Source organism: Pseudophryne corroboree, chromosome 8 (genome assembly GCF_028390025.1).
Source record: "Pseudophryne corroboree isolate aPseCor3 chromosome 8, aPseCor3.hap2, whole genome shotgun sequence".
Classification (NCBI taxonomy): Eukaryota; Metazoa; Chordata; class Amphibia; order Anura; family Myobatrachidae; genus Pseudophryne; species Pseudophryne corroboree.
Genome location: NC_086451.1, coordinates 161,735,236 through 161,762,145, shown reverse-complemented (window position 1 = coordinate 161,762,145; position 26,910 = coordinate 161,735,236). Strand labels below are relative to the sequence as shown.

Genomic DNA, 26,910 nt, shown 5'->3' with positions numbered 1-26,910 from the left:
TGATGGATGTCGTGCTCCGTGGGACACTTAATGGTCAAGTGTGGCCCTTTCTTCTGTACCCTCAACGCGTTTCTCCGCACCTAAGGCGGCTTCTTCAAGAGGCAGAGTGTCTCTGCCTCTTGAAGAAGCCGCCTTAGGTGCGGAGAAACGCGTTGAGGGTACAGAAGAAAGGGCCACACTTGACCATTAAGTGTCCCACGGAGCACGACATCCATCACTTTCAGCCGTCCGTTACAAGTCACCGGTGAATGATCCAGCCTGTGATTCAATCATTCCACTCTAACTCTCCTTGCATTTGGAACATTGTTACCTCCTGCCCGGCCGGGCGTCGCTCAGCAAGCTGGAGGATCTGTATGGTGGTCTGATACAGGCAACTGGTGCTGCACAGAAAGAAATGGCTTTCATCTGAATATACCGCTGACGGATGTCTCACCCATGCACAGGGTGATAACAAGCGGTTCCTTAACCATTTATCCCGTGCAGCAAGAGATCATTACGTCTCTGTGAGTAACATTAATCGGTTGGTTTATTTTGCTCCAAGGAAACATTATTTAAATCCGGATACCTTTATGGTCACAAACGCTTATTACATCAGTTTACAGGACTTCCTTTTCATTTAAACTGTCTGATATGGAATTAATGTGAGAGATTAACCCTATCTTACAGAGACGGGTTCTCCTGCATTTCAGTGTCCCTTTCACTTAATAATACACTTTATGTGTGAATTATAAGGTATAATACCTCAGTTATATGCTCTGTGTAGTGTTGTGTTTTTTAATCAGTTTGTCATTGGTTTTATGTTAATAAATTGTGTTTTTATCAACATCATTGGTATTGTGCGCCTACTTGGTGATTTTGTTTTAGTTCTCCTCCCGTCTGCTTACTTAGTGCCTTACAATGCACAATGCAAACTACAGGTAGTGCTGCAGGGCCCACACCCTTTTACTTGCCTTACAGAGCAGCTCTGGAGCTGTTACAGTGCCCAGCTGCTGCAAGAAATCAGCTTGAATGCTTCAGGGGCTGGGGCATAGCCAACATGAGCCCCACACCGAAGGAGGGTGGAGGTGTTTAATGCGAACTAGGGGTCATCCAAGCGCCGCAAAAGGCCGCCATGCCCTGCACGCCCCTCTTCTCTATTCATATGCAGATGAGGGTTGAAGCCAACTTTGACCCACTGCTTGGATGACATCACCATATGCAAATCCATCTGCTGCAGGCCTTCCCCCAGGAATGCTTGCACTAGTTGTTGCATTTGGTTTGTTGTTGGGGGTGCTTCAGTATTAGGCAGCCTCTGCCCTCCCATGTTCATCTGAAAATATGTGTTCTCCCTGCAGTTGTTGCCCCCAGATGAGAGTTCCCTTGTGCTGCCTCAGTTGAATCTCCTTTACTTGACAGAGATGTGCCTGAGCAGCGGCCCTCCCCAGCTCTATCCCAAATCATACTTATTTTGCATAGGAGATACCATGGTCATGAAGATTGTTTTCCCAGGGTGAGGTTCATTCATTGCATTCTGGGTATGCTGACCCCTGTAATTTCCCCAAATGTGGGAAACTGGACTGCATTATTTGTGGTAGTGAGGGACTGTGTTTGTGCTTTCCTCTGGTCAGCTCTGGTAAAAGTCAGATTTCTTTGTCTCAGATCTTCCTCTAGCCTTGTTCTTCTTTCGAGAGTTCCCTTGTGCTGCCTCAGTTGGATCTCCTTCACTTGACAGGGGGGTGCCCGAGCAGCGACCCTCCCCAGCTCTAGCCCAGCTCCTACTTACCTGCCAGGTGAGATACTATGATCATGAAGGTGCTTCTCCCAGGGCAAGGCTCACCCATTGCACTCTGGGTGTGCAACTCCTGCGGTTTCCCCAAATGTTGGACACTTGACTGCATAATTTGTGTTTCACCTGGTCGGCTCTCGTATAATTCAGATCTCTTTGTCTCAGGTCTCTCTCCAGCCTAATTTGCAGTCTGTTTCCACTTCTCTTTTCTTGAGTTGCTCCCTCCTATGCCCTTGCGCACTATCCTGACTTCTCCCGTCTGCTTACTTTGTGCCTTCCAACGCACAATGCAAACTACAGGTAGTGCTGCAGGGCCCACACCCTTTTACTTGCCTTACAGAGCAGCTCTGGAGCTGTTACAGTGCCCAGCTGCTGCAAGAAATCAGCTTGAATGCTTCAGGGGCTGGGGCATAGCCATCATGAGCCCCACACCGAAGGAGGGTGGAGGTGTTTAATGCGAACTAGGGGTCATCCAAGCGCCGCAAAAGGCCGCCATGCCCTGCACGCCCCTCTTCTCTATTCATATGCAGATGAGGGTTGAAGCCAACTTTGACCCACTGCTTGGATGACATCACCATATGCAAATCCATCTGCTGCAGGCCTTCCCCCAGGAATGCTTGCACTAGTTGTTGCATTTGGTTTGTTGTTTGGGGGTGCTTCAGTATTAGGCAGCCTCTGCCCTCCCATGTTCATCTGAAAATATGTGTTCTCCCTGCAGTTGTTGCCCCCAGATGAGAGTTCCCTTGTGCTGCCTCAGTTGAATCTCCTTTACTTGACAGAGATGTGCCTGAGCAGCGGCCCTCCCCAGCTCTATCCCAAATCATACTTATTTTGCATAGGAGATACCATGGTCATGAAGATTGTTTTCCCAGGGTGAGGTTCATTCATTGCATTCTGGGTATGCTGACCCCTGTGATTTCCCCAAATGTGGGAAACTGAACTGCATTATTTGTGGTAGTGAGGGACTGTGTTTGTGCTTTCCTCTGGTCAGCTCTGGTAAAAGTCAGATTTCTTTGTCTCAGATCTTCCTCTAGCCTTGTTCTTCTTTCGAGAGTTCCTTTGTGCTGCCTCAGTTGGATCTCCTTCACTTGACAGGGGGGTGCCCGAGCAGCGACCCTCCCCAGCTCCTACTTACCTGCCAGGTGAGATACTATGATCATGAAGGTGCTTCTCCCAGGGCAAGGCTCACCCATTGCACTCTGGGTGTGCTACTCCTGCGGTTTTCCCAAATGTTGGACACTTGACTGCATAATTTGTGTTTCACCTGGTCGGCTCTCGTATAATTCAGATCTCTTTGTCTCAGGTCACTCTCCAGCCTAATTTGCAGTCTGTTTCCACTTCTCTTTTCTTGAGTTGCTCCCTTCTATGCCCTTGCGCACTATCCTGACTTCTCCCGTCTGCTTACTTTGTGCCTTCCAACGCACAATGCAAACTACAGGTAGTGCTGCAGGGCCCACACCCTTTTACTTGCCTTACAGAGCAGCTCTGGAGCTGTTACAGTGCCCAGCTGCTGCAAGAAATCAGCTTGAATGCTTCAGGGGCTGGGGCATAGCCATCATGAGCCCCACACCGAAGGAGGGTGGAGGTGTTTAATGCGAACTAGGGGTCATCCAAGCACCGCAAAAGGCCGCCATGCCCTGCATGCCAATTTTCTCTTTTCATATGCAGACGAGGGTTGAAGCCAACTTTGACCCACTGCTTGGATGACATCACCATATGCAAATCCATCTGCTGCAGGCCTTCCCCCAGGAATGCTTGCACTAGTTGTTGCATTTGGTTTGTTGTTTGGGGGTGCTTCAGTATTAGGCAGCCTTCTGCCCTCCCATGTTCATCTGAAAATATGTGTAACTCCTGCAGTTGTTGTCCCCAGATGAGAGTTCCCTTGTGCTGCCTCAGTTGAATCTCCTTTACTTGACAGAGATGTGCCTGAGCAGCGGCCCTCCCCAGCCCTATCCCAAATCATACTTATTTTGCATAGGAGATACCATGGTCATGAAGATTGTTCTCCCAGGGTGAGGTTCATTCATTGCATTCTGGGTATGCTGACCCCTGTTATTTCCCCAAATGTGGTAAACTTGACAGCATTATTTGTGGTAGTGGGGGACTGTGTTTGTGCTTTCCTCTGGTCAGCTCTGGTAAAAGTCAGATTTCTTTGTCTCAGATCTTCCTCTAGCCTTGTTCTTCTTTCGAGAGTTCCCTTGTGCTGCCTCAGTTGGATCTACTTCACTTGACAGGGGGGTGCCCGAGCAGCGACCCTCCCCAGCTCTAGCCCAACTCCTACTTACCTGCCAGGTGAGATACTATGATCATGAAGTTGCTTCTCCCTGGGCAAGGATCACCCATTGCACTCTGGGTGTGCTGCCCCTGTGATTTCCCCAAATGTGGGAAACTTGACTGCGTAATTTGTGTTTCCCCTGGTCGGCTCTCATATAATTCAGATCTCTTTGTCTCAGGTCTCTCTCCAGCCTAGTTTGCTGTCTGTTTCCACTTCTTTTTTCTTGAGCCCCTCCCTTCTATACCCTTGTGCACTATCCTGACTTCTCCTCCCGTCTGCTTACTTTGTGCCTTACAATGCACAATGCAAACTACAGGTAGTGCTGCAGGGCCCACACCCTTTTACTTGCCTTACAGAGCAGCTCTGGAGCTGTTACAGTGCCCAGCTGCTGCAAGAAATCAGCTTGAATGCTTCAGGGGCTGGGGCATGGCCAACATGAGCCCCACAGAGAAGGAGGGTGGGGGTATTTAATGCGAACTAGGGGTCATCCTAGCGCCGCAAAAGGCCGCCATGCCCTGCATACCCCTTTTCTCTTTTCATATGCAGATGAGGGTTCCAGCCAACTTTGGCCCACTGCTTGGATGACATCACCGTATGCAAATCCGTCTTCTGCAGACCTTCCCCCAGGAATGCTTGTACTAGTTGTTGCATTTGGTTTGTTGTTTGGGGGTGCTTCAGTATTAGGCAGCCTTCTGCCCTCCCTTGTTCATCTGAAAATATGTGTTCTCCCTGCAGTTGTTGTCCCCAGATGAGAGTTCCCTTGTGCTGCCTCAGTTGAATCTCCTTTACTTGACAGAGATGTGCCTGAGCAGCGGCCCTCCCCAGCCCTATCCCAAATCATACTTATTTTGCATAGGAGATACCATGGTCATGAAGATTGTTCTCCCAGGGTGAGGTTCATTCATTGCATTCTGGGTATGCTGACCCCTGTGATTTCCCCAAATGTGGGAAACTTGACTGCATTATTTGTGGTAGTGAGTGACTGTGTTTGTGCTTTCCTCTGGTCAGCTCTGGTAAAAGTCAGATTTCTTTGTCTCAGATCTTCCTCTAGCCTTGTTCTTCTTTCGAGAGTTTCCTTGTGCTGCCTCAGTTGGATCTCCTTCACTTGACAGGGGGGTGCCCGAGCAGCGACTCTCCCCAGCTCTAGCCCAACTCCTACTTACCTGCCAGGTGAGATACTATGATCATGAAGGTGCTTCTCCCAGGGCAAGGCTCACCCATTGCACTCTGGGTGTGCTGCTCCTGCGATTTCCCCAAATGTGGGAAACTTGACTGCATAATTTGTGTTTCCCCTAGTCGGCTCTCGTATAATTCAGATCTCTTTGTCTCAGGTCTCTCTCCAGCCTAGTTTGCTGTCTGTTTCCACTTCTCTTTTCTTGAGCCGCTCCCTTCTATGCCCTTGCGCACTATCCTGTCTTCTCCCGTCTGCTTACTTTTTGCCTTCCAACGCACAATGCGAACTACAGGTAGTGCTGCAGGTCCCACACCCTTTTATTTGCCTTACAGAGCAGCTCTGGAGCTGTTACAGTGCCAACTGCTGCAAGAAATCAGCTTGAATGCTTCAGGGGCTGGGGCATAGCCAACATGAGCCCCACACCGAAGGAGGGTGGAGGTGTTTAATGCGAGCTAGGGGTCATCCAAGCGCCGCAAAAGGCTGCCATGCCCTGCACGCCCCTTTTCTCTTTTCATATGCAGACGAGGATTGAAGCCAACTTTGACCCACTGCTTGGATGACATCACCATATGCAAATCCATCTGCTGCAGGCCTTCCCCCAGGAATGCTTGCACTAGTTGTTGCATTTTGTTTGTTGTTTGGGGGTGCTTCAGTATTAGGTAGCCTTCTGCCCTCCCATGTTCATCTGAAAATATGTGTTCTCCCTGCAGTTGTTGTCCCCAGATGAGAGTTCCCTTGTGCTGCCTCAGTTGAATCTCCTTTACTTGACAGAGATGTGCCTGAGCAGCGGCCCTCCCCAGCCCTATCCCAAATCATACTTATTTTGCATAGGAGATACCATGGTCATGAAGATTGTTCTCCCAGGGTGAGGTTCATTCATTGCATTCTGGGTATGCTGACCCCTGTGATTTCCACAAATGTGGGAAACTCGACTGCATTATTTGTGGTAGTGGGGGACTGTGTTTGTGCTTTCCTCTGGTCAGCTCTGGTAAAAGTCAGATTTCTTTGTCTCAGATTTTCCTCTAGCCTTGTTCTTCTTTCGAGAGTTCCCTTGTGCTGCCTCAGTTGGATCTCCTTCACTTGACAGGGGGCTGCCTGAGCAGCGACCCTCCCCAGCTCTAGCACATGTAAGTTTGTTTTTATTTTACTACATTGTGGTTTGTGGCTCTATACCATGTAATGCATGTCTTTTAACAGTAGTCAAGTCTTCCAATGTGCTTGTTAGTGAAACCCAATACATAGCTTTATTTTATTTTGTTTCTTCAAATATTGAATGCATATGTCTTATAACTTTTTTTTTCAATATATAAACATTTTTATTATAAGATTTTCAATGACACAAGTACATCCAAGTTGCAGATTATGGGTTGTGAAGGACAAATCAACCATATAAACAATTTAAGCAATTTAAATTGCATGCAGGTAGTAGAATATCAAACTCCTTGGATGAGAGTTGGTCGTAATAAACTAGGATAGAAAAGAATAAAGTAGAAAATAAGATTTTAAACCTACCGGTAAATCTTTTTCTCGTAGTCCGTAGAGGGTGCTGGGGACTCCGTAAGGACCATGGGGATAGACGGGCTCCGCAGGAGACATGGGCACTTTAAGAAAGACTTTAGTTCTGGGTGTGCACTGGCTCCTCCCTCTATGCGCCTCTATGCCACAGTTAGAGAAACTGTGCCCAGAGGAGACTGACAGTATGAGGAAAGGATTTTGTTAATCCAGGGCAAGATTCATACCAGCCACACCAATCACACTGTATAACTTGTGATAAACTACCCAGTTATGAGTACGAAAAAACAACATACTGTAGCATCAGTGCAGGACCGATGCAACTATAACATAACCCTTATTGAAGCAATAACTATATACAAGTATTGCAGAAGTAGTCCGCACTTGGGACGGGCGCCCAGCATCCTCTACGGACTACGAGAAAAAGATTTACCGGTAGGTTTAAAATCTTATTTTCTCTAACGTCCTAGAGGATGCTGGGGACTCCATAAGGACCATGGGGATTATACCAAAGCTCCAAAACGGGCGGGAGAGTGTGGATGACTCTGCAGCACCGATTGAGCAAACATGAGTTCCTCCTCAGCCAGGGTATCAAACTTATAGTATTTTGAAAAGGTGTTTGAACCTGACCAAGTAGCAGCTCGACACAGCTGTAGTGCCGAGACCCCTCGGGCAGCCGCCCAAGAAGAGCCCACTTTCCTCGTGGAATGGGCCTAGACCGATTTCGGTAACTGCAATCCAGCCATAGAATGCGCTTGCTGAATCGTGTTACAAATCCAGCGAGCAATAGCCTGCTTTGAAGCAGGGGCACCAATCTTGTTGGTTGCATACAGGACAAACAGCGCTTCAGTTTTCCTGACTCTAGCCGTCCTGGCCACGTAAATTTTCAAAGCCCTGACCACATCAAGTAACTCGGAATCCTCCAAGTCACGCGTAGCCAAAGGCACCACAATAGATTGGTTCATATGAAAAGATGAGACCACTTTTGGTAGGAATTGAGGATGGGTCCGCAATTCCGCTCTATCCACATGGAACACCAAATATGGGCTTTTATGTGACAAAGCCGCTAATTCCGACACTCGCCTAGCCGAAGCCAAGGCTAATAACATGACCACCTTCCACGTGAGATATGTTAACTCCACCGTTTTAAGGCTGCTAAAAACTGCTAGCGAGCAATCAACTCAGAATGACCCCCATAGTGTATTGCAAGAAAATATCTGTAAATCCAATGGTACCGTAAGTGCAGTATATACTCGCACTTCTTTGCGGGGCGAGAACATCTCCCCTAAGTGAAGTCAGCCCTATGAATAGAGTTTGTGTGATCCCTGTGCAGCAGTCACAGAAAGGGTTCATCTCTGCAGTTTGTCACTCAAATTACATTGTTGCATTTTTTCTAGAAGTGGATCTGAGAGCTGTTACCCGCAGACCAGCTACAATAATTATCCTGGGATAGTGCGCAAGGGCATAGAAGGGAGCGGCTCAAGAAAAGAGAAGTGGAAACAGACAGCAAACTAGGCTGGAGAGAGACCTGAGACAAAGAGATCTGAATTATACGAGAGCCGACCAGGGGAAACACAAATTATGCAGTCAAGTTTCCCACATTTGGGGAAATCGCAGGAGCAGCACACCCAGAGTGCAATGGGTGAGCCTTGCCCTGGGAGAAGCACCTTCATGATCATAGTATCTCACCTGGCAGGTAAGTAGGAGTTGGGCTAGAGCTGGGGAGGGTCGCTGCTCGGGCACCCCCCTGTCAAGTGAAGGAGATCCAACTGAGGCAGCACAAGGAAACTCTCGAAAGAAGAACAAGGCTAGAGGAAGATCTGAGACAAAGAAATCTGACTTTTACCAGAGCTGACCAGAGGAAAGCACAAACACAGTCACTCACTACCACAAATAATGCAGTCAAGTTTCCCACATTTGGGGAAATCACAGGGGTCAGCATACCCAGAATGCAATGAATGAACCTCACCCTGGGAGAACAATCTTCATGACCATGGTATCTCCTATGCAAAATAAGTATGATTTGGGATAGGGCTGGGGAGGGCCGCTGCTCAGGCACATCTCTGTCAAGTAAAGGAGATTCAACTGAGGCAGCACAAGGGAACTCTCATCTGGGGACAACAACTGCAGGGAGAACACATATTTTCAGATGAACATGGGAGGGCAGAAGGCTGCCTAATACTGAAGCACCCCCAAACAACAAACCAAATGCAACAACTAGTACAAGCATTCCTGGGGGAAGGTCTGCAGAAGACGGATTTGCATACGGTGATGTCATCCAAGCAGTGGGCCAAAGTTGGCTGGAACCCTCATCTGCATATGAAAAGAGAAAAGGGGTATGCAGGGCATGGCGGCCTTTTGCGGCGCTTGGATGACCCCTAGTTCGCATTAAATACCCCCACACTCCTTCTGTGTGGGGCTCATGTTGGCCATGCCCCAGTCCCTGAAGCATTCAAGCTGATTTCTTGCAGCAGCTGGGCACTGTAACAGCTCCAGAGCTGCTCTGTAAGGCAAGTAAAAGTGTGTGGGCCCTGCAGCACTACCTGTAGTTTGCATTGTGCATTGTAAGGCACAAAGTAAGCAGACGGGAGGAGAAGTCAGGATAGTGCACAAGGGTATAGAAGGGAGGGGCTCAAGAAAAAAGAAGTGGAAACAGACAGCAAACTAGGCTGGAGAGAGACCTGAGACAAAGAGATCTGAATTATATGAGAGCCGACCAGGGGAAACACAAATTACGCAGTCAAGTTTCCCACATTTGGGGAAATCACAGGGGCAGCACACCCAGAGTGCAATGGGTGATCCTTGCCATGGGAGAAGCAACTTCATGATCATAGTATCTCACCTGGCAGGTAAGTAGGAGTTGGGCTAGAGCTGGGGAGGGTCGCTGCTCGGGCAGCCCCCTGTCAAGTGAAGGAGATCCAACTGAGGCAGCACAAGGGAACTCTCGAAAGAAGAACAAGGCTAGAGGAAAATCTGAGACAAAGAAATCTGACTTTTACCAGAGCTGACCAGAGGAAAGCACAAACACAGTCCCCCACTACCACAAATAATGCAGTCGAGTTTCCCACATTTGTGGAAATCACAGGGGTCAGCATACCCAGAATGCAATGAATGAACCTCACCCTGGGAGAACAATCTTCATGACCATGGTATCTCCTATGCAAAATAAGTATGATTTGGGATAGGGCTGGGGAGGGCCGCTGCTCAGGCACATCTCTGTCAAGTAAAGGAGATTCAACTGAGGCAGCACAAGGGAACTCTCATCTGGGGACAACAACTGCAGGGAGAACACATATTTTCAGATGAACATGGGAGGGCAGAAGGCTACCTAATACTGAAGCACCCCAAAACAACAAACAAAATGCAACAACTAGTGCAGGCATTCCTGGGGGAAGGCCTGCAGCAGATGGATTTGCATATGGTGATGTCATCCAAGCAGTGGGTCAAAGTTGGCTTCAACCCTCGTCTGCATATGAAAAGAGAAAAGGGGCGTGCAGGGCATGGCAGCCTTTTGCGGCGCTTGGATGACCCCTAGCTCGCATTAAACACCTTCACCCTCCTTCGGTGTGGGGCTCATGTTGGCCATGCCCCAGCCCCTGAAGCATTCAAGCTGATTTCTTGCAGCAGCTGGGCACTGTAACAGCTCCAGAGCTGCTCTGTAAGGCAAGTAAAAGGGTGTGGGCCCTGCAGCACTACCTGTAGTTTGCATTGTGCATTGTAAGGCACAAAGTAAGCAGACGGGAGGAGAAGTCAGGATAGTGCACAAGGGTATAGAAGGGAGGGGCTCAAGAAAAAAGAAGTGGAAACAGACAGCAAACTAGGCTGGAGAGAGACCTGAGACAAAGAGATCTGAATTATATGAGAGCCGACCAGGGGAAACACAAATTACGCAGTCAAGTTTCCCACATTTGGGGAAATCACAGGGGCAGCACACCCAGAGTGCAATGGGTGATCCTTGCCCAGGGAGAAGCAACTTCATGATCATAGTATCTCACCTGGCAGGTAAGTAGGAGTTGGGCTAGAGCTGGGGAGGGTCGCTGCTCGGGCACCCCCCTGTCAAGTGAAGGAGATCCAACTGAGGCAGCACAAGGGAACTCTCGAAAGAAGAACAAGGCTAGAGGAAAATCTGAGACAAAGAAATCTGACTTTTACCAGAGCTGACCAGAGGAAAGCACAAACACAGTCCCCCACTACCACAAATAATGCAGTCGAGTTTCCCACATTTAAGGAAATCACAGGGGTCAGCATACCCAGAATGCAATGAATGAACCTCACCCTGGGAGAACAATCTTCATGACCATGGTATCTCCTATGCAAAATAAGTATGATTTGGGATAGGGCTGGGGAGGGCCGCTGCTCAGGCACATCTCTGTCAAGTAAAGAAGATTCAACTGAGGCAGCACAAGGGAACTCTCATCTGGGGACAACAACTGCAGGGAGAACACATATTTTCAGATGAACATGGGAGGGCAGAAGGCTGCCTAATACTGAAGCACCCCCAAACAACAAACCAAATGCAACAACTAGTGCAAGCATTCCTGGGGGAAGGCTGCAGCAGATGGATTTGCATATGGTGATGTCATCCAAGCAGTGGGTCAAAGTTGGCTTCAACCCTCGTCTGCATATGAAAAGAGAAAAGGGGCGTGCAGGGCATGGCGGCCTTTTGCGGCGATTGGATGACCCCTAGTTCGCATTAAACACCTCCACCCTCCTTCGGTGTGGGGCTCATGTTGGCTATGCCCCAGCCCCTGAAGCATTCAAGCTGATTTCTTGCAGCAGCTAGGCACTGTAACAGCTCCAGAGCTGCTCTGTAAGGCAAGTAAAAGGGCGTGGGCCCTGCAGCACTACCTTTAGTTCGCATTGTGCGTTGGAAGGCACAAATTAAGCAGACGGGAGAAGTCAGGATAGTGCGCAAGGGCATAGAAGGGAGCGGCTCAAGAAAAAAGAAGTGGAAATAGACAGCAAACTAGGCTGGAGAGAGACCTGAGACAAAGAGATCTGAATTATACGAGAGCCGACCAGGGGAAACACAAATTATGCAGTCAAGTTTCCCACATTTGGGGAAATCGCAGGAGCAGCACACCCAGAGTGCAATGGGTGAGACTTGCCCTGGGAGAAGCACCTTCATGATCATAGTATCTCACCTGGCAGGTAAGTAGGATTTGGGATAGAGCTGGGGAGGGTCGCTGCTCGGGCACCCCCCTGTCAAGTAATGTAGATTCAACTGAGGCAGCACAAGGAAACTCTCGATAGAAGAACAAGGCTAGAGGAAGATCTGAGACAAATAAATCTGACTTTTACCAGAGCTGACCAGAGGAAAGAACAAACACAGTCCCCCACTACCACACATAATGCAGTCGAGTTTCCCACATTTGGGGAAATCATAGGGGTCAGCATACCCAGAATGCAATGAATGAACCTCACCCTGGGAGAACAATCTTCATGACCATGGTATCTCCTATGCAAAATAAGTATGACTTGGGATAGGGCTGGGGAGGGCCGCTGCTCAGGCACATCTCTGTCAAGTAAAGGAGATTCAACTGAGGCAGCACAAGGGAACTCTCATCTGGGGACAACAACTGCAGGGAGAACACATATTTTCAGATGAACATGGGAGGGCAGAAGGCTGCCTAATACTGAAGCACCCCCAAACAACAAACCAAATGCAACAACTAGTGCAAGCATTCCTGGGGGAAGGCCTGCAGCAGATGGATTTGCATATGGTGATGTCATCCAAGCAGTGGGTCAAAGTTGGCTTCAACCCTCGTCTGCATATGAAAAGAGAAAAGGGGCGTGCAGGGCATGGCGGCCTTTTGCGGCGCTTGGATGACCCCTAGTTTGCATTAAACACCTCCACCCTCCTTCGGTGTGGGGCTATGCCCCAGCCCCTGAAGCATTCAAGCTGATTTCTTGCAGCAGCTGGGCACTGTAACAGCTCCAGAGCTGCTCTGTAAGGCAAGTAAAAGGGTGTGGGCCCTGCAGCACTACCTGTGGTTTGCATTGTGCGTTGGAAGGCACAAAGTAAGCAGACGGGAGAAGTCAGGATAGTGCGCAAGGGCATAGAAGGGAGCAACTCAAGAAAAGAGAAGTGGAAACAGACAGCAAACTAGGCTGGAGAGAGACCTGAGACAAAGAGATCTGAATTATACGAGAGCCGACCAGGGGAAACACAAATTATGCAGTCAAGTGTCCAACATTTGGGGAAACCGCAGGAGCAGCACACCCAGAGTGCAATGGGTGAGCCTTGCCCTGGGAGAAGCACCTTCATGATCATAGTATCTCACCTGGCAGGTAAGTAGGAGTTGGGCTAGAGCTGGGGAGGGTCGCTGCTTGGGCACCCCCCTGTCAAGTGAAGGAGATCCAACTGAGGCAGCACATGGAAACTCTCGAAAGAAGAACAAGGCTAGAGGAAGATCTGAGACAAATAAATCTGACTTTTACCAGAGCTGACCAGAGGAAAGCACAAACACAGTCCCCCACTACCACAAATAATGCAGTCGAGTTTCCCACATTTGGGGAAATCACAGGGGTCAGCATACCCAGAATGCAATGAATGAACCTCACCCTGGGAGAACAATCTTCATGACCATGGTATCTCCTATGCAAAATAAGTATGATTTGGGATAGGGCTGGGGAGGGCCGCTGCTCAGGCACATCTCTGTCAAGAATTTATAAAGTCTATACATATATATAACCAAATGTCAATATATATATATAGAACCCAGCGATTCTATCAAAACTTATCTATTTCACCAATTTGTTGCTTATTTAATCTTTATACATCTATTAATTTTCACCATATATTATAAAATGCTGCTCCCATAGGTAGTACTGTTCTACCAATAATAAACCAAATTTTAAAGATAATCACACTTGTTATTAAGGGAGCGCAAAAAATAAAATATACAAGCTCTTTATTTTTAAAAAATATATATAGACAGAAGAAACCCACATTCAATAAAATACAATGGAGTCAACATATATAGGCACCACTATCCATATCTAAATGTAATCAGGATCTATTTCATATTGCCCTTGATGACAACGGAATGTTTATTAAAGTGTCCAAAAAATCCTCCTGGATACAGCTGTTGTAATTTAATCATTACTTTCCAATTGTAATTGATACATTAAATTCCTTCTTGTGGATGAACAGCAACAGTTGTAACCAACGCCTCTTATTTACTGCAGTTAAAGTTCATATGTAACTCACGTGAGTAATGAAAGAAAACAGGGGGAGAGCGCTGTGATGGTTGGTGAAACACAGCGGTATGCTACGACCCCCGTTAACCGTGGCTGGATCTTATTGGCACTCGCGGTCGGGATATTTCTCCCTGCCGTGGGGTAGAGACCTCCTTTTGCTCGGTCTCAAATTGCTTTTTCCCCTTCACCGCTGTCTTTACATCAGACGTCCGCCGTGATGTAGCTCGTTCATGAACGGGCTTATATCTCAGCAATCAGAGTGTCCGGTAATCACCTTCCTTACGCGTTTTTCCGCTGTTATCCAAGAGCGGTTTCGTCAGAGGATACATCAGCAGCCTAGCAGGCTCTTTTTAAAATGCACCGGACCAATAGCATTACTAATTAGTTGATTGGATACATACATGTACTAATTGGATGCATACATGTAATGACTCACATATGGAACAACTTTCTAATTGCAATTGCACATATAAAGGCATTTCATAATATAAAAATAAGCAACATGGTGATTAAAAATAATAATAAAATAAGCAACAAGGTGGTTTAAAAAATAACAGAAAATATATAATCTATATACAGATTAACCTATAATCTTTCAATCAATACCTCATATCTATAATCACATATACATAATTCAGAGACTCAGCACTAAGGATCCCCATTTACTTATATAAAACCTTTTAGGGTAACATAAATCCATGCAATTACTAAAGCAGTTCTTGTGGCGCAGGGGAAACATCAAATGCACTCTATGCAGCTAGTCCCATGTTCGAATCCAACCTGCTCAGCTTAACATCCATATTATTTATTTACTTTTAATGGGATCATTCTATCAATTCATTTTTACCTTTAATTTTTGTTAATATTATTTCTATATTTCATTATTTTAACCCCTGGAATAACTACATTGCTGTTTAAACAACAAAAAGAATTGAAGAAAAAATAAATATTAAACAGACAATTTAAGGATTCGAAGATTTAAATATTTAAAGATTTTAAAATTTAAAACAGGGAGGGGGGGGAGGGAGGGGGGCCTTTTGGGAGAAGGAGGGGAAAAAAATAAAAATAGAAAAAAAAATATATATAGAACCAAGAGAAAGTGTAAAAAGAGGATGGAGGAAGAAATCTGATGTTCATCATTACTAGTGGATTTTACTAAAGAACTTTAAAGGAACACACACAACAGGATTATACAGTTTCATCCTAAGAGGAAAGCTGTTTCCAAAATAGCTACTTCTAATAATTTTTTTATTTATTAAACATACAATAAATGGATATTCAATAAATAATGTATTAGGTAAATCAATAGATAAAATCTTCAGAGACTGCCAATGTTGTTCAGTTCGATGCTCTCATTCAGACCATCAGGTGTAAGGGTACCCAAAGAAAAAATCCAAAATGCCTCCCTTGTCAAGTAAAGGAGATTCAACTGAGGCAGCACAAGGGAACTCTCATCTGGGGACAACAACTGCAGGGAGAACACATATTTTCAGATGAACATGGGAGGGCAGAAGGCTGCCTAATACTGAAGCACCCCCAAACAACAAACCAAATGCAACAACTAGTACAAGCATTCCTGGGGGAAGGCCTGCAGCAGATGGATTTGCATATGGTGATGTCATCCAAGCAGTGGGTCAAAGTTGGCTTCAACCCTCGTCTGCATATGAAAAGAGAAAAGGGGCGTGCAGGGCATGGCGGCCTTTTGCGGCGCTTGGATGACCCCTAGTTCGCATTAAACACCTCCACCCTACTTCGGTGTGGGGCTCATGTTGGCTATGCCCCAGCCCCTGAAGCATTCAAGCTGATTACTTACAGCAGCTGGGCACTGTAATAGCTCCAGAGCTGCTCTGTAAGGCAACTAAAAGGGTGTGGGCCCTGCAGCACTACCTGTAGTTCGCATTGTGCGTTGGACGGCACAAAGTAAGCAGACGGTAGAAGTCAAGATAGTGCGCAAGGGCATAGAAGGGAGTGGCTCAAGAAAAGAGAAGTGTAAACAGACAGCAAACTAGGCTGGAGAGAGACATGAGACAAAGAGATCTGAATTATACGAGAGCCGACCAGGGGAAACACAAATTATGCAGTCAAGTTTCCCACATTTGGGGATATCGCAGGAGCAGCACACCCAGAGTGCAATTGGTGAGCCTTGCCCTGGGAGAAGCACCTTCATGATCATAGTATCTCACCTAGCAGGTAAGTAGGAGTTGGGCTAGAGCTGGGGAGGGTCACTGCTCGGGCACCCCCCTGTCAAGTGAAGGAGATCCAACTAAGGCAACACAAGGGAACTCTCGAAAGAAGAACAAGGCTAGAGGAAGATCTGAGACAAAGAAATCTGACTTTTACCAGAGCTGACCAGAGGAAAGCACAAACACAGTCCCCCACTACCACAAATAATGCAGTCAAGTTTACCACATTTGGGGAAATAACAGGGGTCAGCATACCCAGAATGCAATGAATGAACCTCACCCTGGGAGAACAATCTTCATGACCATAGTATCTCCTATGCAAAATAAGTATGATTTGGGATAGGGCTGGAGAGGGCCGCTGCTCAGGCACATCTCTGTCAAGTAAAGGAGATTCAACTGAGGCAGCACAAGGGAACTCTCATCTGGGGACAACAACTGCAGGAGGTACACATATTTTCAGATGAACATGGGAGGGCAGAAGGCTGCCTAATACTGAAGCACCCCCAAACAACAAACCAAATGCAACAACTAGTGCAAGCATTCCTGGGGGAAGGCCTGCAGCAGATGGATTTGCATATGGTGATGTCATCCAAGCAGTGGGTCAAAGTTGGCTTCAACCCTCGTCTGCATATGAAAAGATAAAATTGGCATGCAGGGCATGGCGGCCTTTTGCGGTGCTTGGATGACCCCTAGTTCGCATTAAACACCTCCACCCTCCTTCGGTGTGGGGCTCATGATGGCTATGCCCCAGCCCCTGAAGCATTCAAGCTGATTTCTTGCAGCAGCTGGGCACTGTAACAGCTCCAGAGCTGCTCTGTAAGGCAAGTAAAAGGGTGTGGGCCCTGCAGCACTACCTGTAGTTTGCATTGTGCGTTGGAAGGCACAAAGTAAGCAGACGGGAGAAGTCAGGACAGTGCGCAAGGGCATAGAAGGGAGCAACTCAAGAAAAGAGAAGTGGAAACAGACTGCAAATTAGGCTGGAGAGAGACCTGAGACAAAGAGATCTGAATTATACGAGAGCCGACCAGGTGAAACACAAATTATGCAGTCAAGTGTCCAACATTTGGGGAAACCGCAGGAGTAGCCCACCCAGAGTGCAATGGGTGAGCCTTGCCCTGGGAGAAGCACCTTCATGATCATAGTATCTCACCTGGCAGGTAAGTAGGAGCTGGGCTAGAGCTGGGGAGGGTCGCTGCTCGGGCACCCCCCTGTCAAGTGAAGGAGATCCAACTGAGGCAGCACAAGGGAACTCTCGAAAGAAGAACAAGGCTAGAGGAAGATCTGAGACAAAGAAATCTGACTTTTACCAGAGCTGACCAGAGGAAAGCACAAACACAGTCCCTCACTACCACAAATAATGCAGTCCAGTTTCCCACATTTGGGGAAATCACAGGGGTCAGCATACCCAGAATGCAATGAATGAACCTCACCCTGGGAAAACAATCTTCATGACCATGGTATCTCCTATGCAAAATAAGTATGATTTGGGATAGAGCTGGGGAGGGCCGCTGCTCAGGCACATCTCTGTCAAGTAAAGGAGATTCAACTGAGGCAGCACAAGGGAACTCTCATCGGGGGACAACAACTGCAGGGAGAACACAAATTTTCAGATGAACATGGGAGGGCAGAAGGCTGCCTAATACTGAAGCACCCCCAAACAACAAACCAAATGCAACAACTAGTGCAAGCATTCCTGGGGGAAGGCCTGCAGCAGATGGATTTGCATATGGTGATGTCATCCAAGCAGTGGGTCAAAGTTGGCTTCAACACTCATCTGCATATGAATAGAGAAGAGGGGCATGCAGGGCATGGCGGCCTTTTGCGGCGCTTGGATGACCCCTAGTTCGCATTAAACACCTCCACCCTCCTTCGGTGTGGGGCTCATGTTGGCTATGCCCCAGCCCCTGAAGCATTCAAGCTGATTTCTTGCAGCAGCTGGGCACTGTAACAGCTCCAGAGCTGCTCTGTAAGGCAAGTAAAAGGGTGTGGGCCCTGCAGCACTACCTGTAGTTCGCATTGTGCGTTGGAAGGCACAAAGTAAGCAGACGGGAGAAGTCAGGATAGTGCGCAAGGGCATAGAATTTGAATGTACTTGTGAACTAACTTAATTTCCTACTTCTAAATTCATTCCTAAATTCACTACTTACATGAATCCTGTAGTTGGGCATTTTGGGACTTCGATTGTGGGCATTGTTTTGTGTCCAGACCAGCAGCAGGTGGTGTGCATTTGCTGGAAAGGCATCGAAGACCTCCGATATGCTGCATCTCCTGATGTGTGTCTCCCTCAAGTGGCTGTCAGCAAATGCCTGCTAGACACCCCATTCCAAGCTGATTGTGACATCACGGTACATGCATCATAGAACAGGCATGCTAGAACATGGGTCTTCAACCTGCGACCCTCCAGCTGCTGTGGAACTACACATCCCAGCATGCCCTGCCTCAGTTTTAGCATACCTTAATAGCAAAACTGTGGCAGGGCATGCTGGGATGTGTAGTTTCACAGCAGCTGGAGGGCCACAGGATGAAGACCCATGTGCTAAAGCCAAGCCGCAGGTACATTGAATGCTAGCAAGCTGAATATTTAAATCCTTTTTATTCCGCAGCATTCCAATGTGGAAGATTCCATGGAACCAGAGATCCTTCCATTGAGAAGGACATGCTGCCTGGATGACTACACTGTGCAAATTAAATCACGGAGCCAGTTGGCTTGTGGGTGGCTCTGGTCACTGGGTGGTTGGGTGGGTGGTGTGTCAGAGGTGGAGCACATGCAAATGATTGTGTATCATCCAGCTAGTGAGAGAGAAAACTCATGCAGGAGTGTGCCTGCTTGTCAGTGGGTTATGCACTTTTCCAGACGTCAAATCTACATGGAGCAGCTGGAGAGGACAAGAGCAGGTTTGCAAAATATAGACAGAAGAGCTCTCCAGCCTAGTTTGCTGTCTGTTTCCACTTCTCTTTTCTTGAGCCGCTCCCTTCTATACCCTTGCGCACTATCCTGACTTCTCCCATCTGCTTACTTTGTGCCTTCCAACGCACAATGCGAACTACAGGTAGTGCTGCAGGGCCCACACCCTTTTACTTGCCATACAGAGCAGCTCTGGAGCTGTTACAGTGCCCAGCTTCTGCAAGAAATCAGCTTGAATGCTTCAGGGGCTGGGGCATAGCCAACATGAGCCCCACACCGAAGGAGGGTGGAGGTGTTTAATGCGAACTAGGGGTCATCCAAGCGCCGCAAAAGGCCGCCATGCCCTGCACGCCCCTTTTCTCTTTTCATATGCAGACGAGGGTTGAAGCCAACTTTGACCCACTGCTTGGATGACATCACCATATGCAAATCCATCTGCTGCAGGCCTTCCCCCAGGAATGCTTGCACTAGTTGTTGCATTTGGTTTGTTGTTTGGGGGTGCTTCAGTATTAGGCAGCCTTCTGCCCTCCCATGTTCATCTGAAAATATGTGTTCTCCCTGCAGTTGTTGTCCCCAGATGAGAGTTCCCTTGTGCTGCCTCAGTTGAATCTTCTTAACTTGACAGAGATGTGCCTGAGCAGCGGCCCTCCCCAGCCCTATCCCAAATCATACTTATTTTGCATTGGAGATACCATGGTCATGAAGATTGTTCTCCCAGGGTGAGGTTCATTCATTGCATTCTGGGTATGCTGACCCCTGTGATTTCCCCAAATGTGGGAAACTTGACTGCATTATTTGTGGTAGTGGGGGACTGTGTTTGTGCTTTCCTCTGGTCAGCTCTGGTAAAAGTCAGATTTCTTTGTCTCAGATCTTCCTCTAGCCTTGTTCTTCTTTCGAGAGTTCCCTTGTGCTGCCTCAGTTGGATCTCCTTCACTTGACAGGGGGGTGCCCAAGCAGCGACCCTCCCCAGCTCTAGCCCAACTCCTACTTACCTGCCAGGTGAGATACTATGATCATGAAGGTGCTTCTCCCAGGGCAAGGCTCACCCATTGCACTCTGGGTGTGCTGCCCCTGTGATTTCCCCAAATGTGGGAAACTTGACTGCATAATTTGTGTTTCCACTGGTCGGCTTTCATATAATTCAGATCTCTTTGTCTCAGGTCTCTCTCCAGCCTAGTTTGCAGTCTGTTTCCACTTCTTTTTTTTTTGAGCCCCTCCCTTCTATACCCTTGTGCACTATCCTGATTTCTCCTCCTGTCTGCTTACTTTGTGCCTTCCAATGCACAATGCAAACTACAGGTAGTGCTGCAGGGCCCACAAACTTTTACTTGCATTACAGAGCAGCTCTGGAGCTGTTACAGTGCCAAGCTGCTGCAAGAAATCAGCTTGAATGCTTCAGGGGCTGGGGCATTGCCAACATGAGCCCCACACCGAAGGAGGGTGGGGGTGTTTAATGCGAACTAAGGGTCATCCAAGCGCCGCAAAAGGCCGCCATTCCCTGCATACCCCTTTTCTCTTTTCATATGCAGATGAGGGTTCCAGCCAACTTTGACCCACTGCTTGGATGACATCACCATATGCAAATCCATCTGTTGCAGGCCTTCCCCCAGGAATGCTTGCACTAGTTGTTGCATTTGGTTTGTTGTTTGGGGGTGCTTCAGTATTAGGCAGCCTTCTGCCCTCCCATGTTCATCTGAAAATATGTGTTCTCCCTGCAGTTGTTGTCCCCAGATGAGAGTTCCCTTGTGCTGCCTCAGTTGAATCTCCTTTACTTGACAGAGATGTGCCTGAGCAGCGGCCCTCCCCAGCTCTATCCCAAATCATACTTATTTTGCATAGGAGATACCATGGTCATGAAGATTGTTCTCCCAGGTTGAGGTTCATTCATTGCATTCTGGGTATCCTGACCCCTGTGATTTCCCCAAATGTGGGAAACTTGACTGCATTATTTGTGGTAGTGGGGGACTGTGTTTGTGCTTTCCTCTGGTCAGCTCTGGTAAAAGTCAGATTTCTTTGTCTCAGATCTTCCTCTAGCCTTGTTCTTCTTTCGAGAGTTCCCTTGTGCTGCCTCAGTTGGATCTCCTTCACTTGACAGGGGGGTGCCCGAGCTGCGACCCTCCCCAGCTCTAGCCAAACTCCTACTTACCTGCCAGGTGAGATACTATGATCATGTAGGTGCTTCTCCCAGGGCAAGGCTCACCCATTGCACTCTGGGTGTGCTGCCCCTGTGATTTCCCCAAATGTGGGAAACTTGACTGCATAATTTGTGTTTCCCCTGGTCGGCTCTCGTATAATTCATATCTCTTTGTCTCAGGTCTCTCTCCAGCCTAGTTTGCTGTCTGTTTCCACTTCTCTTTTCTTGAGCCGCTCCCTTCTATGCCCTTGCGCACTATTCTGACCTCTCCCGTCTGCTTACTTTGTGCCTTCCAACGCACAATGCAAACTACAGGTAGTGCTGCAGGGCCCACACCCTTTTACTTGCCTTACAGAGTAGCTCTGGAGCTGTTACAGTGCCCAGCTGCTGCAAGAAATCAGCTTGAATGCTTCAGGGGCTGGGGCATAGCCAACATGAGCCCCACACCGAAGGAGGGTGGAGATGTTTAATGCGAATTAGGGGTCATCCAAGCGCCGCAAAAGGCCGCCATGCCCTGCACGCCCCTCTTCTCTATTCATATGCAGATGAGTGTTGAAGCCAACTTTGACCCACTGCTTGGATGACATCACCATATGCAAATCCATCTGCTGCAGGCCTTCCCCCAGGAATGCTTGCACTAGTTGTTGCATTTGGTTTGTTGTTTGGGGGTGCTTCAGTATTAGGCAGCCTTCTGCCCTCCCATGTTCATCTGAAAATATGTGTTCTCCCTGCAGTTGTTGTCCCCAGATGAGAGTTCGCTTGTGCTGCCTCAGTTGAATCTCCTTTACTTGACAGAGATGTGCCTGAGCAGCGGCCCTCCCCAGCTCTATCCCAAATCATACTTATTTTGCATAGGAGATACCATGGTCATGAAGATTGTTTTCCCAGGGTGAGGTTCATTCATTGCATTCTGGGTATGCTGACCCCTGTAATTTCCCCAAATGTGGGAAACTGGACTGCATTATTTGTGGTAGTGAGGGACTGTGTTTGTGCTTTCCTCTGGTCAGCTCTGGTAAAAGTCAGATTTCTTTGTCTCAGATCTTCCTCTAGCCTTGTTCTTCTTTCGAGAGTTCCCTTGTGCTGCCTCAGTTGGATCTCCTTCACTTGACAGGGGGGTGCCCGAGCAGCGACCCTCCCCAGCTCTAGCCCAGCTCCTACTTACCTGCCAGGTGAGATACTATGATCATGAAGGTGCTTCTCCCAGGGCAAGGCTCACCCATTGCACTCTGGGTGTGCAACTCCTGCGGTTTCCCCAAATGTTGGACACTTGACTGCATAATTTGTGTTTCACCTGGTCGGCTCTCGTATAATTCAGATCTCTTTGTCTCAGGTCTCTCTCCAGCCTAATTTGCAGTCTGTTTCCACTTCTCTTTTCTTGAGTTGCTCCCTTCTATGCCCTTGCGCACTATCCTGACTTCTCCCGTCTGCTTACTTTGTGCCTTCCAACGCACAATGCAAACTACAGGTAGTGCTGCAGGGCCCACACCCTTTTACTTGCCTTACAGAGCAGCTCTGGAGCTGTTACAGTGCCCAGCTGCTGCAAGAAATCAGCTTGAATGCTTCAGGGGCTGGGGCATAGCCATCATGAGCCCCACACCGAAGGAGGGTGGAGGTGTTTAATGCGAACTAGGGGTCATCCAAGCACCGCAAAAGGCCGCCATGCCCTGCATGCCAATTTTCTCTTTTCATATGCAGACGAGGGTTGAAGCCAACTTTGACCCACTGCTTGGATGACATCACCATATGCAAATCCATCTGCTGCAGGCCTTCCCCCAGGAATGCTTGCACTAGTTGTTGCATTTGGTTTGTTGTTTGGGGGTGCTTCAGTATTAGGCAGCCGTCTGCCCTCCCATGTTCATCTGAAAATATGTGTACCTCCTGCCGTTGTTGTCCCCAGATGAGAGTTCCCTTGTGCTGCCTCAGTTGAATCTCCTTTACTTGACAGAGATGTGCCTGAGCAGCGGCCCTCCCCAGCCCTATCCCAAATCATACTTATTTTGCATAGGAGATACCATGGTCATGAAGATTGTTCTCCCAGGGTGAGGTTCATTCATTGCATTCTGGGTATGCTGACCCCTGTTATTTCCCCAAATGTGGTAAACTTGACAGCATTATTTGTGGTAGTGGGGGACTGTGTTTGTGCTTTCCTCTGGTCAGCTCTGGTAAAAGTCAGATTTCTTTGTCTCAGATCTTCCTCTAGCCTTGTTCTTCTTTCGAGAGTTCCCTTGTGCTGACTCAGTTGGATCTCCTTCACTTGACAGGGGGGTGCCCGAGCAGCGACCCTCCCCAGCTCTAGCCCAACTCCTTCTTACCTGCTAGGTAAGATACTATGATCATGAAGGTGCTTCTCCCAGGGCAAGGCTCACCAATTGCACTCTGGGTGTGCTGCTCCTGCGATTTCCCCAAATGTGGGAAACTTGACTGCATAATTTGTGTTTCCCCTGGTCGGCTCTCGTATAATTCAGATCTCTTTGTCTCATGTCTCTGTCCAGCTTAGTTTGCTGTCTGTTTACACTTCTCTTTTCTTGAGCCACTCCCTTCTATGCCTTGCGCACTATCTTGACTTCTCCCGTCTGCTTACTTTGTGCCTTCCAACGCACAATGCGAACTACAGGTAGTGCTGCAGGGCCCACACCCTTTTAGTTGCCTTACAGAGCAGCTCTGGAGCTATTACAGTGCCCAGCTGCTGCAAGTAATCAGCTTGATTGCTTCAGGGGCTGGGGCATAGCCAACATGAGCCCCACACCGAAGTAGGGTGGAGGTGTTTAATGCGAACTAGGGGTCATCCAAGCGCCGCAAAAGGCCGCCATGCCCTGCACGCCCCTTTTCTCTTTTCATATGCAGACGAGGGTTGAAGCCAACTTTGACCCACTGCTTGGATGACATCACCATATGCAAATCCATCTGCTGCAGGCCTTCCCCCAGGAATGCTTGTACTAGTTGTTGCATTTGGTTTGTTGTTTGGGGGTGCTTCAGTATTAGGCAGCCTTCTGCCCTCCCATGTTCATCTGAAAATATGTGTTCTCCCTGCAGTTGTTGTCCCCAGATGAGAGTTCCCTTGTGCTGCCTCAGTTGAATCTCCTTTACTTGACAAGGGAGGCATTTTGGATTTTTTCTTTGGGTACCCTTACACCTGATGGTCTGAATGAGAGCATCGAACTGAACAACATTGGCAGTCTCTGAAGATTTTATCTATTGATTTACCTAATATATTATTTATTGAATATCCATTTATTGTATGTTTAATAAATAAACAAAATTATTAGAAGTAGCTATTTTGGAAACAGCTTTCCTCTTAGGATGAAACTGTATAATCCTGTTGTGTGTATTCCTTTAATGTTCCTTAGTAAAATCCACTAGTAATGATGAACATCAGATTTCTTCCTCCATCCTCTTTTTACACTTTCTCTTGGTTCTATATATATATATTTTTTTTCTATTTTTATTTTTTCCCCCTCCTTCTCCCAAAAGGCCCCCCTCCCTCTCCCCCCCTCCCTGTTTTAAATTTTAAAATCTTTAAATATTTAAATCTTCGAATCCTTAAATTGTCTGTTTAATATTTATTTTTTCTTCAATTCTTTTTGTTGTTTAAACAGCAATGTAATTATTCCAGGGGTTAAAATAATGAAATATAGAAATAATATTAACAAAAATTAAAGGTAAAAATGAATTGATAGAATGATCCCATTAAAAGTAAATAAATAATATGGATGTTAAGCTGAGCAGGTTGGATTCGAACATGGGACTAGCTGCATAGAGTACAGGTGATGTTTCCCCTGCGCCACAAGAACTGCTTTAGTAGTGGCATGGATTTATGTTACCCTAAAAGGTTTTATATAAGTAAATGGGGATCCTTAGTGCTGAGTCTCTGAATTATGTATATGTGATTATAGATATGAGGTATTGATTGAAAGATTATAGGTTAATCTGTATATAGATTATATATTTTCTGTTATTTTTTAAACCACCTTGTTGCTTATTTTATTATTATTTTTAATCACCATGTTGCTTATTTTTATATTATGAAATGCCTTTATATGTGCAATTGCAATTAGAAAGTTGTTCCATATGTGAGTCATTACATGTATGCATCCAATTAGTACATGTATGTATCCAATCAACTAATTAGTAATACTATTGGTCCGGTGCATTTTAAAAAGAGCCTGCTAGGCTGCTGATGTATCCTCTGACGAAACCGCTCTTGGATAACAGCGGAGAAACGCGTAAGGAAGGTGATTACCGGACACTCTGATTGCTGAGATATAAGCCCGTTCATGAACGAGCTACATCACGGCGGACGTCTGATGTAAAGACAGCGGTGAAGGGGAAAAAGCAATTTGAGACCGAGCAAAAGGAGGTCTCTACCCCACGGCAGGGAGAAATATCCCGACCGCGAGTGCCAATAAGATCCAGTCACGGTTAACGGGGGTCGTAGCATACCGCTGTGTTTCACCAACCATCACAGCGCTCTCCCCCTGTTTTCTTTCATTACTCACGTGAGTTACATATGAACTTTAACTGCAGTAAATAAGAGGCGTTGGTTACAACTGTTGCTGTTCATCCACAAGAAGGAATTTAATGTATCAATTACAATTGGAAAGTAACGATTAAATTACAACAGCTGTATCCAGGAGGATTTTTTGGACACTTTAATAAACATTCCGTTGTCATCAAGGGCAATATGAAATAGATCCTGATTACATTTAGATATGGATAGTGGTGCCTATATATGTTGACTCCATTGTATTTTATTGAATGTGGGTTTCTTCTGTCTATATATATTTTTTTTAAAATAAAGAGCTTGTATATTTTATTTTTTGCGCTCCCTTGATAACAAGTGTGATTATCTTTAAAATTTGGTTTATTATTGGTAGAACAGTACTACCTATGGGAGCACCATTTTATAATATATGGTGAAAATTAATAGATGTATAAAGATTAAATAAGCAACAAATTGGTGAAATAGATAAGTTTTGATAGGAGCACTGGGTTCTATATATATTTATTGACATTTGGTTATATATATGTATAGACTTTATAAATTCTTGACAGAGATGTGCCTGAGCCCTCCCCAGCCCTATCCCAAATCATACTTATTTTGCATAGGAGATACCATGGTCATGAAGATTGTTCTCCCAGGGTGAGGTTCATTCATTGCATTCTGGGTATGCTGACCCCTGTGATTTCCCCAAATGTGGGAAACTCAACTGCATTATTTGTGGTAGTGGGGGACTGTGTTTGTGCTTTCCTCTGGTCAGCTCTGGTAAAAGTCAGATTTATTTGTCTCAGATCTTCCTCTAGCCTTGTTCTTCTTTCGAGAGTTTCCATGTGCTGCCTCAGTTGGATCTCCTTCACTTGACAGGGGGGTGCCCGAGCAGCGACCCTCCCCAGCTCTAGCCCAACTCCTACTTACCTGCCAGGTGAGATACTATGATCATGAAGGTGCTTCTCCCAGGGCAAGGCTCACCCATTGCACTCTGGGTGTGCTGCTCCTGCGGTTTCCCCAAATGTTGGACACTTGACTGCATAATTTGTGTTTCCCCTGGTCGGCTCTCGTATAATTCAGATCTCTTTGTCTCAGGTCTCTCTCCAGCCTAGTTTGCTGTCTGTTTCCACTTCTCTTTTCTTGAGTTGCTCCCTTCTATGCCCTTGCTCACTATCCTGACTTCTCCCGTCTGCTTACTTTGTACCTTCCAACGCACAATGCAAACTACAGGTAGTGCTGCAGGGCCCACACCCTTTTACTTTCCTTACAGAGC

At 47.0% G+C, this 26,910-nt stretch overlaps 28 non-coding genes and 5 pseudogenes across 28 annotated transcripts; 19 read left to right on the top strand and 14 right to left on the bottom strand.

Moving 5' to 3' along the window:
* The first annotated feature begins 1,438 nt into the window (after nt 1–1,438).
* LOC134951204 (U1 spliceosomal RNA) lies at nt 1,439–1,602 on the top strand. Its single transcript, XR_010183988.1, has one exon. It is a non-coding gene; the product is annotated as a U1 spliceosomal RNA (small nuclear RNA).
* A 152-nt stretch (nt 1,603–1,754) lies between these two features.
* On the top strand, nt 1,755–1,917 carry LOC134953196 (U1 spliceosomal RNA). Its single transcript, XR_010185477.1, has one exon. It is a non-coding gene; the product is annotated as a U1 spliceosomal RNA (small nuclear RNA).
* A 670-nt stretch (nt 1,918–2,587) lies between these two features.
* LOC134951056 (U1 spliceosomal RNA) lies at nt 2,588–2,751 on the top strand. The gene has a single exon (XR_010183865.1). It is a non-coding gene; the product is annotated as a U1 spliceosomal RNA (small nuclear RNA).
* A 141-nt stretch (nt 2,752–2,892) lies between these two features.
* Nucleotides 2,893–3,055, top strand: LOC134953068 (U1 spliceosomal RNA). The gene has a single exon (XR_010185405.1). It is a non-coding gene; the product is annotated as a U1 spliceosomal RNA (small nuclear RNA).
* A 671-nt stretch (nt 3,056–3,726) lies between these two features.
* On the top strand, nt 3,727–3,890 carry LOC134951221 (U1 spliceosomal RNA). The gene has a single exon (XR_010184001.1). It is a non-coding gene; the product is annotated as a U1 spliceosomal RNA (small nuclear RNA).
* Nucleotides 3,891–4,042: 152 nt separating this feature from the next.
* Nucleotides 4,043–4,184, top strand: LOC134953286 (U1 spliceosomal RNA; annotated as a pseudogene).
* Nucleotides 4,185–4,879: 695 nt separating this feature from the next.
* On the top strand, nt 4,880–5,043 carry LOC134951357 (U1 spliceosomal RNA). The gene has a single exon (XR_010184112.1). It is a non-coding gene; the product is annotated as a U1 spliceosomal RNA (small nuclear RNA).
* Nucleotides 5,044–5,195: 152 nt separating this feature from the next.
* LOC134952149 (U1 spliceosomal RNA) lies at nt 5,196–5,330 on the top strand (annotated as a pseudogene).
* A 698-nt stretch (nt 5,331–6,028) lies between these two features.
* On the top strand, nt 6,029–6,192 carry LOC134950727 (U1 spliceosomal RNA). Its single transcript, XR_010183595.1, has one exon. It is a non-coding gene; the product is annotated as a U1 spliceosomal RNA (small nuclear RNA).
* Nucleotides 6,193–8,267: 2,075 nt separating this feature from the next.
* LOC134951993 (U1 spliceosomal RNA) lies at nt 8,268–8,430 on the bottom strand. Its single transcript, XR_010184622.1, has one exon. It is a non-coding gene; the product is annotated as a U1 spliceosomal RNA (small nuclear RNA).
* A 152-nt stretch (nt 8,431–8,582) lies between these two features.
* Nucleotides 8,583–8,746, bottom strand: LOC134951356 (U1 spliceosomal RNA). Its single transcript, XR_010184111.1, has one exon. It is a non-coding gene; the product is annotated as a U1 spliceosomal RNA (small nuclear RNA).
* Nucleotides 8,747–9,441: 695 nt separating this feature from the next.
* LOC134953463 (U1 spliceosomal RNA) lies at nt 9,442–9,583 on the bottom strand (annotated as a pseudogene).
* Nucleotides 9,584–9,735: 152 nt separating this feature from the next.
* LOC134950726 (U1 spliceosomal RNA) lies at nt 9,736–9,899 on the bottom strand. Its single transcript, XR_010183594.1, has one exon. It is a non-coding gene; the product is annotated as a U1 spliceosomal RNA (small nuclear RNA).
* Nucleotides 9,900–10,594: 695 nt separating this feature from the next.
* LOC134953285 (U1 spliceosomal RNA) lies at nt 10,595–10,736 on the bottom strand (annotated as a pseudogene).
* Nucleotides 10,737–10,888: 152 nt separating this feature from the next.
* Nucleotides 10,889–11,052, bottom strand: LOC134950666 (U1 spliceosomal RNA). The gene has a single exon (XR_010183546.1). It is a non-coding gene; the product is annotated as a U1 spliceosomal RNA (small nuclear RNA).
* A 670-nt stretch (nt 11,053–11,722) lies between these two features.
* Nucleotides 11,723–11,885, bottom strand: LOC134952415 (U1 spliceosomal RNA). Its single transcript, XR_010184942.1, has one exon. It is a non-coding gene; the product is annotated as a U1 spliceosomal RNA (small nuclear RNA).
* A 152-nt stretch (nt 11,886–12,037) lies between these two features.
* On the bottom strand, nt 12,038–12,201 carry LOC134951151 (U1 spliceosomal RNA). The gene has a single exon (XR_010183944.1). It is a non-coding gene; the product is annotated as a U1 spliceosomal RNA (small nuclear RNA).
* A 661-nt stretch (nt 12,202–12,862) lies between these two features.
* LOC134952864 (U1 spliceosomal RNA) lies at nt 12,863–13,025 on the bottom strand. Its single transcript, XR_010185248.1, has one exon. It is a non-coding gene; the product is annotated as a U1 spliceosomal RNA (small nuclear RNA).
* Nucleotides 13,026–13,177: 152 nt separating this feature from the next.
* Nucleotides 13,178–13,341, bottom strand: LOC134950314 (U1 spliceosomal RNA). Its single transcript, XR_010183254.1, has one exon. It is a non-coding gene; the product is annotated as a U1 spliceosomal RNA (small nuclear RNA).
* Nucleotides 13,342–15,964: 2,623 nt separating this feature from the next.
* On the bottom strand, nt 15,965–16,127 carry LOC134953249 (U1 spliceosomal RNA). The gene has a single exon (XR_010185516.1). It is a non-coding gene; the product is annotated as a U1 spliceosomal RNA (small nuclear RNA).
* A 152-nt stretch (nt 16,128–16,279) lies between these two features.
* On the bottom strand, nt 16,280–16,443 carry LOC134950684 (U1 spliceosomal RNA). The gene has a single exon (XR_010183561.1). It is a non-coding gene; the product is annotated as a U1 spliceosomal RNA (small nuclear RNA).
* A 671-nt stretch (nt 16,444–17,114) lies between these two features.
* LOC134953062 (U1 spliceosomal RNA) lies at nt 17,115–17,277 on the bottom strand. The gene has a single exon (XR_010185400.1). It is a non-coding gene; the product is annotated as a U1 spliceosomal RNA (small nuclear RNA).
* Nucleotides 17,278–17,429: 152 nt separating this feature from the next.
* Nucleotides 17,430–17,593, bottom strand: LOC134951459 (U1 spliceosomal RNA). Its single transcript, XR_010184195.1, has one exon. It is a non-coding gene; the product is annotated as a U1 spliceosomal RNA (small nuclear RNA).
* Nucleotides 17,594–19,685: 2,092 nt separating this feature from the next.
* Nucleotides 19,686–19,849, top strand: LOC134950682 (U1 spliceosomal RNA). The gene has a single exon (XR_010183559.1). It is a non-coding gene; the product is annotated as a U1 spliceosomal RNA (small nuclear RNA).
* A 152-nt stretch (nt 19,850–20,001) lies between these two features.
* On the top strand, nt 20,002–20,164 carry LOC134952189 (U1 spliceosomal RNA). Its single transcript, XR_010184766.1, has one exon. It is a non-coding gene; the product is annotated as a U1 spliceosomal RNA (small nuclear RNA).
* A 675-nt stretch (nt 20,165–20,839) lies between these two features.
* On the top strand, nt 20,840–21,003 carry LOC134951566 (U1 spliceosomal RNA). The gene has a single exon (XR_010184283.1). It is a non-coding gene; the product is annotated as a U1 spliceosomal RNA (small nuclear RNA).
* A 152-nt stretch (nt 21,004–21,155) lies between these two features.
* On the top strand, nt 21,156–21,297 carry LOC134952719 (U1 spliceosomal RNA; annotated as a pseudogene).
* Nucleotides 21,298–21,989: 692 nt separating this feature from the next.
* Nucleotides 21,990–22,153, top strand: LOC134951203 (U1 spliceosomal RNA). Its single transcript, XR_010183987.1, has one exon. It is a non-coding gene; the product is annotated as a U1 spliceosomal RNA (small nuclear RNA).
* A 152-nt stretch (nt 22,154–22,305) lies between these two features.
* On the top strand, nt 22,306–22,468 carry LOC134953195 (U1 spliceosomal RNA). Its single transcript, XR_010185476.1, has one exon. It is a non-coding gene; the product is annotated as a U1 spliceosomal RNA (small nuclear RNA).
* Nucleotides 22,469–23,139: 671 nt separating this feature from the next.
* Nucleotides 23,140–23,303, top strand: LOC134951219 (U1 spliceosomal RNA). Its single transcript, XR_010184000.1, has one exon. It is a non-coding gene; the product is annotated as a U1 spliceosomal RNA (small nuclear RNA).
* Nucleotides 23,304–23,455: 152 nt separating this feature from the next.
* On the top strand, nt 23,456–23,618 carry LOC134953562 (U1 spliceosomal RNA). Its single transcript, XR_010185640.1, has one exon. It is a non-coding gene; the product is annotated as a U1 spliceosomal RNA (small nuclear RNA).
* A 2,622-nt stretch (nt 23,619–26,240) lies between these two features.
* Nucleotides 26,241–26,404, top strand: LOC134950275 (U1 spliceosomal RNA). Its single transcript, XR_010183222.1, has one exon. It is a non-coding gene; the product is annotated as a U1 spliceosomal RNA (small nuclear RNA).
* Nucleotides 26,405–26,556: 152 nt separating this feature from the next.
* LOC134952863 (U1 spliceosomal RNA) lies at nt 26,557–26,719 on the top strand. Its single transcript, XR_010185247.1, has one exon. It is a non-coding gene; the product is annotated as a U1 spliceosomal RNA (small nuclear RNA).
* The last annotated feature ends 191 nt before the right edge of the window (nt 26,720–26,910 follow it).